General features: G+C 34.7%; 1 non-coding gene across 1 annotated transcript; it reads left to right on the forward strand.

Moving 5' to 3' along the window:
- Positions 1-8,400: 8,400 nt before the first annotated feature.
- LOC125928042 (U6 spliceosomal RNA) lies at positions 8,401-8,506 on the forward strand. Its single transcript, XR_007459539.1, has one exon. It is a non-coding gene; the product is annotated as a U6 spliceosomal RNA (small nuclear RNA).
- Positions 8,507-9,878: the final 1,372 nt, after the last annotated feature.

Raw genomic sequence — 9,878 nt, forward strand, 5'->3', positions numbered from 1 at the left:
TTTCAATGGAGTCAACCGTTTATCTTCAATTCTAAATAGTAACTCTACGTTGGTTTCCTTAAAATGGTATCAAGGAAAAACAGACATGTCTTAGAAGACTTTGAGAGGCTTTATGGCCAAACACACCAGTCCCAAAGTCATTATTATTTTAGTTACAGTATGCAAATTATACCCTCCCTCCCTCTCCCTTTTCCCTCCCTCTCCCTGCTCTTTCTCTGTCTTTCTCTAACACACACACACACACACACACACACACACATACAAGCATTTTCTTGTTTTTTTGTATTTTGTGTGAAGTGACTTTAGCTCAGTGGCATCATATTAATGATTGATCTTCAGAGAGTATATTGATTTTAACAATGACTTCAAATATGGCTTTCTCTACTAAAATGCTCAGTACCCTGGAGAACAACACTGATGCCAATCTCTTCTCAGGATCTGAATTAATGAGCAAAATTTTATTCTTTTTTCAGCCTGATCATTTAATGTGCTGCCATGCTATTTAGTTTAAAGGGCTTATATTTTGACCTGCACCCCCGAAGGTTTTATTCCTTAAAATTACAATGCCAGTGTCTATTTCCTAAATGTATTGATATTGGAAAACGGTGATCTGAGAGTAATAAGGAAAGGTAAGCCCTAAGAACTCAGTAACTGTAGACAAGTGAAAAGCATATTTGAAAACTATAGTTAAATATAATTTAACACTGAAAAACTGTGAGTTAAAGAAAACTAAAAACTAAAATTAAAGTTATCCTCTTATGATAATAGAACAATGAGTGTGCTGTTGCTACAAAACAATATTGAAATGATCCATATAATCTCATTTAAATAAGTATTCTCTATTATAATTATGCATTAGAATCACTTGGGGAGCTTTTCAATATGGCAATGCATGAGCCACACCCAAGACCAATTAAAATATTGGTGGAACCTATTACCAATATTTTCACAAATCTTTCCAGGCATAATGTATAGAGAGATATTCGAACCATTGATCTTGTTAAATTAATTAAACAAAGAGGCCATTAGATTGAGGTGGTTCAAATACCTTAGCAGTCTACATAAGCAAACCAAAACCTAAGCTTATAAATGCCTTAACGTTAGACATTAAAACCTAACCACAACTAATCACACACATCCCACTAAGCTTTTCCACATAAGGCAAATGCCCATCAATATACGGTTATAGCGAATCAAATTTCCAAGCCATTTTTGTACAAATAAACTCTTAAAATGTTTACTATACCTCAGTCTATCTTTTAATTAATTTAAATCATTGCTACCTATGAAACAATGACTTGCTTATAAACATTTTTTGTATCATGGAAACTTTTGAAAACTGGATAACTATTTCCTTCTGTCCCTAAAAAAGTAAACCCAAACACATCCACATTTGCTTATATATCCAAATACAAACCCACACAGATATCAAGATATTCTCACACACACATACACATATGATTTTGTATACAATTTTTAGGCATAGCCAAATTCCTAAAGCCCATGTCAAGAAACCTACCTCTAAGAACAACACTTAAATGAACTCAAGAGGAAGAGAAGGTATTTTTTACCTTCTCAATGGATCCAGTAGCATCACTTTGGCAATTTGCTTCATTGTTTAAAAATCTCTAATGTTAATGACATTCCTTTATAGTTACAACTTGAATCTCTTTTACCTACTCACATTCTCAACTCAAATGGAAGTTAGTGTGTGCATATTCTATATGACCAGGAGAAACTTCCCCTTTCCAAATTTCAGTTTTCTTGTCTGACAAATGAGTAAATTGATAAATTATAGGGTAATAATTCAATGAAACATATCACCATGGTATTTATAACAATCAACAAATATTAGCTGCCACTATTATTGTTCTTGTTTTTGTTATATTCTAATAAGATAGTTTCATATGCTTGTAATTTTAATGAAAATTTCTCATTTATTACTTTTTTTCCAGAAAATAGTAACATTAAAAAAACAACACAAAACAAAATCGGGGCGCCTGGCTGGCTCAGTTGGGTAAGTTTTCAACTCTTGATTTCACCTCAGGTCATGATCTCACGGTTTATGAAATTGAACCCCATATCTGCACTATCAGCGCAGTCTGTGATTCTCTCTCCCTCTCTCTCTCTTCCTCTCTCTCTCTCTCTCACTCACTCTCTCTGCCTCTTCCTTGCTGCTCTCTCTCTCTCTCAAAATAAATAAAGAAACATAAAAAAACAAAATAAGAAAGTCATAAGCAAAACAATGTTGATTATAATCATTGCTATCTCCTTTCACTTTGATTTAATTCATGTTTAGGTAAAGGGGTTTTGAACAGAAGAACTATTAGGACATTGCTTGAACTTCCATTTAAAACTGCGTTTCTGTTCATTTGAACATACTGTGGGCCTACTCAAGGAAAAAGAAAAGTGCAGCATTGTATGACTGTCTCATGCCAGCTCTTTGTCCCCTTTACCTCTTAGATCTGACTACTTCTACAAGTTGTTAGTTAGTAGTTGTTAAATAATAATTTTCATTCATATTTTTTCAATAATAAGTAGTATTTCCAGATCATACCTCTGATCAACTACAGTCAATTTGGATTTGGATATCAATATCCTGGCCTCTCTTCCATGCTGTTGTTGAAATGACATGGCATGTAGTGTTTCTTTTTTTTTCATTTTTTTAAATGTTTATTCATTTTTGAGACAGAGAGTGAATGGGAGATGGGCAGAGAGAGAGGGAGACACAGAATCTGAAACAGGCTCCAGGCTCTGAGCTGTTAACACAGAACTGAATCCAGGGCTTGAACTCACAAACTGTGAGATCATGACCTGAGCAGGAGTGGGACGCTTAACTGACTGAGCCACCCAGGCACCCCAGTGTGTTACTTTTAAATTTTTTTTTTCAACGTTTTTTATTTATTTTTTTTTGGGACAGAGAGAGACAGAGCATGAACGGGGGAGGGGCAGAGAGAGAGGGAGACACAGAATCGGAAACAGGCTCCAGGCTCCGAGCCATCAGCCCAGAGCCTGACGCGGGGCTCGAACTCACGGACCGCGAGATCATGACCTGAGCTGAAGTCGGAGGCTTAACCGACTGCGCCACCCAGGCGCCCCACAGTGTGTTACTTTTTAAATACCTTAACCTACATTTTCAGTTCTTCTCTTCTTCAAACCCCCAAAAGCTGTATACAACTTTTAAACTAATTCAACATTTTCAAGATGTGAAAAACACCTTGAAACTGAAACTGACAAAGTGAATCACATTCTTCTCCCAATTAAGATCTACAGAGGCAGAGATGATCACACGTGTGATATATATACACAAACACAGCTGGGCTGAAACCTGCTTTACCTACATGCTAACATTACTTAAAATTTCTCTGAGTCCCAAAGGTACATGGCCTGGTGTTCTGTGAATATTGAAAAGGATTTCTTTTGCATTCTCCTGTTAAAGCATTTAAATTTACAATACAGATATTTATTTAGTTACCAAATTACTTAAGGAATTTACACAATACCCTTTGAAAGGGAGAAGAATAACTTAATATAACCCAAAGTTCACAGGCATCGAAGGTAACCTACTTTATGTCAAGTCATCTATTATTTGCGTTACCATTTATCTTCACAACCACTATATGAAGCAGATATAATTGACCTCACTTTTACAGATGAGTGGCCTGTATTTTAAAGGGGTTAAGTGCCTTGCTGTACATCACACGATGTGTAAGTAATGGAGGTGGAATTTGATCCCTCTTCTGCTGAGATTCTCTATTCCAGTATTTAATTATGACATACTGCCCGTTTTAGTTTAAGAGAATCAAAAAGTTAGCATTTTTTCTATGCTTAAGTTAAAACTGAAAATAGAAGCACTTATGTTAAATCATGGTACTGCAAAGAAGACTAGCATAAGAAAGATTTAGAATCACTTTTGTACTGTAATTACAAATGTGAAATAGCAATAAAAATACTAAATGAGAAATTCTGTTATACTTAACTCCTATAAATGGCTCTATAACTTCTCATGTCTGTACCCTGCATTTAGATGAAGCTTGAAACTATCACTTAATTCTATATCCTATACATGAAACACATTATAATAGGATATTGTAAAATATCTGCAGTGATTAATAGAATGGGACTCTACTATAAAGAAACTTCTAAGTAAACTAAAAAAAAAAAAAAAAAAAAAAAAAAGACCCATGAGAGATGATCTGGTACAGTAAAGTAAAAGACAGCTGTCAAAGAGTAGCTATGATTGAATTCAAATTCAAAGCAAAAACTAACAACTAGGACACAAACATTATAAATCCTTGGGTTTCAGTGTACTTTTTATTCCTAGTTAAAGATTATGTCTAACTGTAAATAATATCACTGGATAATAAATAAATGAAAAAATATCAAAGCTGATCATTTAGTCTAAATTATGAATTTCAGTATTTCCATGAAACAAATTAATGATATACTCTGGGTTTTAGAGAGTATCCTTATTTTTCAACAAACATGTTCTTATTCAGTTTGTGCTTCAGTGATTCTATTAACCCACAAGATATTCATTTCATGACAGTTAATTAAATAGGAATAAGGTGAGTGATTTAGATATTTTAAAATACAGATTTTAGACATTGTGTAAATGGCTTGAGATTAGTAGTCTTTCTTTGCCTAAAAACTGGTGATCCATTAAAGAAATCAAGAATTCATGTATTTTAGCAATTTTGCTTTTATAGTTATTGGATATTCCTTGAATCACTTTTCCTGCTCTTTTCCCCTTTCTTACAGAATGCTTTTATTACCAACTACTGTTAGAGTAGCCTATTAAAGTTACCTTGGCTATGCTGTTTGTACAAAATGTTAAATTTGATGTATTTTTTGTAGACTAGGTATGGGATTGGTGTATTTAAAAACTATGTTTGGGGCACCTGGGTGGCTCAAGTGGTTAAGTGTCTGACTCTTGATTTTGGCTCAGCTCCTGATCTCACGGTTTGTGAGTTTAAGCCCTGCATTGGGCTCCTTGCTGACAGTGTGGAACCTGCATGGGATTTTCTCTCTCTCTGTCTCTCTCTCTCTCTTTTTTTTCTCTCTCTCTCTCCCTCTCTTTCTGCCCCTCCCTCATTCTCTCTCTCTCTGTCTCTCAAAAAAAAAAATAAACTTAAATTTTTTTAATTAAAAAATAAAACTGTGTTTAAAGGCATATTCTAGATTATTCAAATAGGTATATGCATATATATATGTGTGCGTATATATATTTATATGTGTGTATACACATATATATACGTACACACACACACACATATATATCTTATTAATATATATATATCTTTTTAATAGAGAAAATAATACAGCTCCCAGACCTACTAGTGTATTGACTTTTGTGTTCAGTTAAAAATAAAAATTATATGTGACCTAAGCTGCAAAAATGTGACCCACTTTGGTTCAGATTTCTTTCCTGAATGACTCATGTCCTATGGATTTGGAAGGGAATGACTTCACAGGAAGAAAGAGTATTGGAGATGTGCCAATCGACTATTCTCTGTGAAGTCTTAGGGGAAAATGACAGCAGAGGGCTGGTAGAGGACATTCTTATTTGTCTTAAACTTTATAGGGTGGTGTTTGAGGGTTCTGGTGTCAGACTTCGGTGTGTTAAATACTGACTCTATCATTTATTAGGTATGTGACCTCAGAAAATTTAAGTTCCTTCCTTGTGATTCAGTTTCTTCTTTGGAAAAATTAAGATAATAGTGATACTACATCATAAATTTGTTGCGAGAGTTTAACTATTTAACAGAGGGGTTAGCATAGTCTCTTGCACATATGAAATGTGTAATAAATATGTGTTCTTATTCTAGAACTTACTTGATATATTTCACAAGAGTAAAGCATAACCTACTTTTAATCAGTGTAACATGAAAAACCATTTGTCGTTGGAGCCGTATTTCAAGCTTAGAGAAATATTACCTCCTCCACTAACATTTAAATGTGAGCACAGATTTGTTTTTTTCTCTATTGTTTGCTATTGTATCCTCAGTGCTTAGATTAGTGCCTGGACCATACATAATGTTCTGTCAGTAAATGCTTGTTGAAAGAATGAATCACCAGTCAACCTTCAGGTTCTCGAAACCAACACAACCCATCATAATATTTTGTAATAGACACAATGTTTCTTTTCAGCATCCGTCATGGATATACTCTAACCCATTCTAGCAGGCAATCTAATCTTTTATTTTTTTTTTAAATCTGTTTCCTTCAGGTTTCCAACTTTCTAATGGATGCCTTGGGTTTCCGAAAAATTCTACAAATCCTTTTAATATCCCACTTGTGGTTTTCTAATATCAGCTATCCCTTATAAAGCAAAATAATCTCTGTTTACCAAAAGCCTATCAAAATTCTCATTCCTGGGGAATATTTTCATATTTTCATACTAAGAATAGTGGTTGACATTTATTGGGTGCTTACTCTTACTGTGTATGAGGCAGTGGGATGACATTTGTGTAATCTTGTTTAACCTTCACAACAATTTTCAATAATACAGATTTCAGAAACCTTCCTAGATGAGAAAATTGAGATTTGGGAAAGTCAATTATTCATTCAAGTAAAAAATTATAAAGGGCAAAACAGATTTTTCACCAGTCTAATATCAACATCAATTCTCTTACGAACCAAATAAACAGGTGCCTCAGTGGCTCAGTCAGTTAAGCATCCAACTTTGGCTCTGATCATGATCTCACAATTCTTGGATTCAAACCCTGCATCAGGCTGTCTGCTGTCAGCACAGAGCTGGCTTTGGATGCTCTGTTCCCTTCTCTGTCTGTGCCCCGCACCACACTCTCTCTCTCAAAAATAAAAAATAAATAAATAAACATTTTTTTAAAAAAAAGAACCAAATAAACCCTCTTCTGCCTGTGCAGTCAGTGCTCAGTATTAAAGCTATCTATCAGGAGATCTGATGATTTCACACACTAAAGCATTAAGGACTGACAATACATTAACTATCAGTTAAAAGGTTACTCTGGATGGATATATTTTCACTTTGAAATAGGTTACTTTGAACAAAAATATATTGAACTGAATGAAAGAAATTCTAATGGTGAATTTCACACCCTGTGACAGGTAAATGGAGTAGATAATTTGGGACTGGAGACTTTTTCAGAGTTAACAACCTTAATATAACTTTGTTCCAAGTTTCATTTTCAAATTCATCTATATGCTTGCCCTTTTAAACCCTATAAAATATTCTCCTCTTTAATTAATTCAATTATTCAATTCATGAAGGTTTTTTGAATATCTACTTTGTGCCAGATACTGTTTTAGACTTGGAAGTGACTTCAGAAAATTCACAACTTATTGAAAGACAAAGACATTTAAGCACACAATTATAATAAAATAAGGTACACAGCATAAGAAAGGCAGTTACTACAAAATTGGAATGAAAGGTACACATAACTATTTAGGTTAAGACATCAGGAAAACTTTCACTGGAACAGCTACATTCAAACAAGAGTGGGGTGGTGGGATAGGAATACACCTGGGATAGGGTACAGCATGGTAAAAAGAAATTTACCAACTGGAATAGTTTGTGTAGAGAATTCTATACAGAGCAAATAACATATGCAAAGGCATGGAGGCTTGAAAAAAAAAAACTTGTTGGGAGAATGAAGATTACCAGTATGTTGATGGTGGGTGGATCTTTAGAAGCTTCCAGAATACTGTTACTTAGATGAGCCAACTTAATTTAAAGGGGATAATTCAAAGACAGAGTAAAACCAGGAAATGTGAAAAGAATAAAAATTGGGAGGTGGGGGGGGCACCTGGGTGGCTCAGTCAGTTGAGCATCCAACTCTTGATTTCAGCTCAAGTCATGTTCTCAGGTTTGTGTGATGGAGTCCTGTATCAGGCTCCATCCTGAGTATAAAGCCTGCTTGAGATTCTCTCTTTCTCCCTTTTCATCTCTCCCCCACTATGCTGTCTCTCTCCCTAAGAAAATAATATAAATAAATAAATAAATAAATGCATACATATTTTTTTTTAAATGAGAGGTGGGAGAAATTTAAAAATAACTACTGTCAGTAAGAACTCATGTTTAGCTTAATATTATTACAGATAGTTATATGTTATCTATCTGCCTGTCTGCCTATCTATTTATCTATCATCTATCATCTATCTATATACATTTATTTCTACTTATGTGTGTATACAGGGGTAGTATACAAATATATATTCTTTTGGTCTATCAGGTGAGAAAGCCTAAAAGAAATGACACCCCAGTAACAATGAGCACACCTTGGGCCCAAATCTTAGTTTTGAATAATATTCCTTGGTGAATGGCTGATTTTAGAACTAGGGAAGGAAGTATATAAGATGAGACTGGAGCATTTTGCTGTGCCAAAAATAAAGGCAGGGCTGAAAGAAAAAGGAAAACAAAAACACATTAGTGTTTACTTGTATGAAAATTAGAATAATACAGAGAAGACCAGCATGGCCCCTGCTCAGTGATAACATGCAAGTTCATGAAGTGATCCATTTAAAACAAATAAACAAACATTATTAAGGTTTTTCAAAGAGCCTCATGAGCTAATGGAAAGCATTCCCACTGGCCAAAGTTGGATAGAACAAGTAGAGCAACAAAATAAAATAGTATTGAATTATAACGCAAAGTATAAAATAAATGTCCATGAGTCCATAAATATAAATAAATTATTCAATGAATTAATGATTGGAGGAAGAAGAAATAAATCTTCCATAAGATTTTATTTATATTTTCTGCCCTAAAATATGAGAAATATAACTCCCCACTCATGACATGTGGACTGTGCATAGACACTTTGTTCCAAAGAGTAAAGAATAGAAATGGGGAGAAAAAAGTAACTTCACAGTCAGGAAAATTACAAACATTCATCTAGATAATGAGTGGTCATGGTTAACATCAGCAGTCACAGATCATGCTGATGCTGTGTACTCTTGATATGATATAATGAAAATGACACATCCTCTGTGATCTTCCTCTCTCAAACCCAAGTCTACTCAGGAGAAAAACATGACACAAGTCCCAATAGAGGGGCCTCCTACAATACCTGACCAGTACTCCTCAAGAACTCCCAACATCATGAAAGAGTAAGTTTGAGAAACTCTTCATAGCCAACAGGAGCCTAATGAGAAATGACAAGTAAATATGTGTGGTATCCTGGATGCGATCTTGAAAAAGAACATTAGGTAAAAACTAAGGACTTACGAATGATCTCTTCTTCTAATAACTATTTCTTACTGTTTTTTTTTTTTTTTGAGAGAGAGAGAAAGAACACAAGCAGGGGAGAGGGGAAGAGGGAGAGAGAGAATCTTAAGCAGTCTCCATGTTTAGCCCAATGTGAGGCTCCATCCAATGACCCTGAGATCATGACTTGAGCTGAAATCAAAAGTCAGACACTCAATCAACTGAGCCAATCAGGTGCAACCTTACTGATTTTATTTTCAAAGTGAACTTTCTATAGTTTGGTGTCATATAATATTGGATAATATGCTTTAAGAAGATGTTAACCAAGAGTTCCTGAGAAGCTGAGTGTTGGGGTGAACTGGTAATGAGTAAATTGTATTTTTGTCCCATTTGTGGCTATGAGACTGGAACAAGTTATTCTCGCCTGTCTAGACCTCAATTCCCCATGTTAGCTTGAACCTTTATTTGCTTTTTATAGGATTCATGCATATAGGAGCTCCACTGTAGGATCTGAAGGTCATGTCCAGCTATAAACAATATATAAAGAATTGTAGAGCCTCCAAGGCAGTATCCCATCACCAGGAAAAATAAACTCCAAACTCAAAAGGCACAAAAAACTGTTTCAAGGTCTAATGGGGAATGAAGGGAAAAGGGAAATTGAAAAGCCTAGTGTTAAGTATCACATTATTTA

Source organism: Panthera uncia, chromosome D4 (genome assembly GCF_023721935.1).
Source record: "Panthera uncia isolate 11264 chromosome D4, Puncia_PCG_1.0, whole genome shotgun sequence".
In the NCBI taxonomy this organism is placed as follows: Eukaryota; Metazoa; Chordata; class Mammalia; order Carnivora; family Felidae; genus Panthera; species Panthera uncia.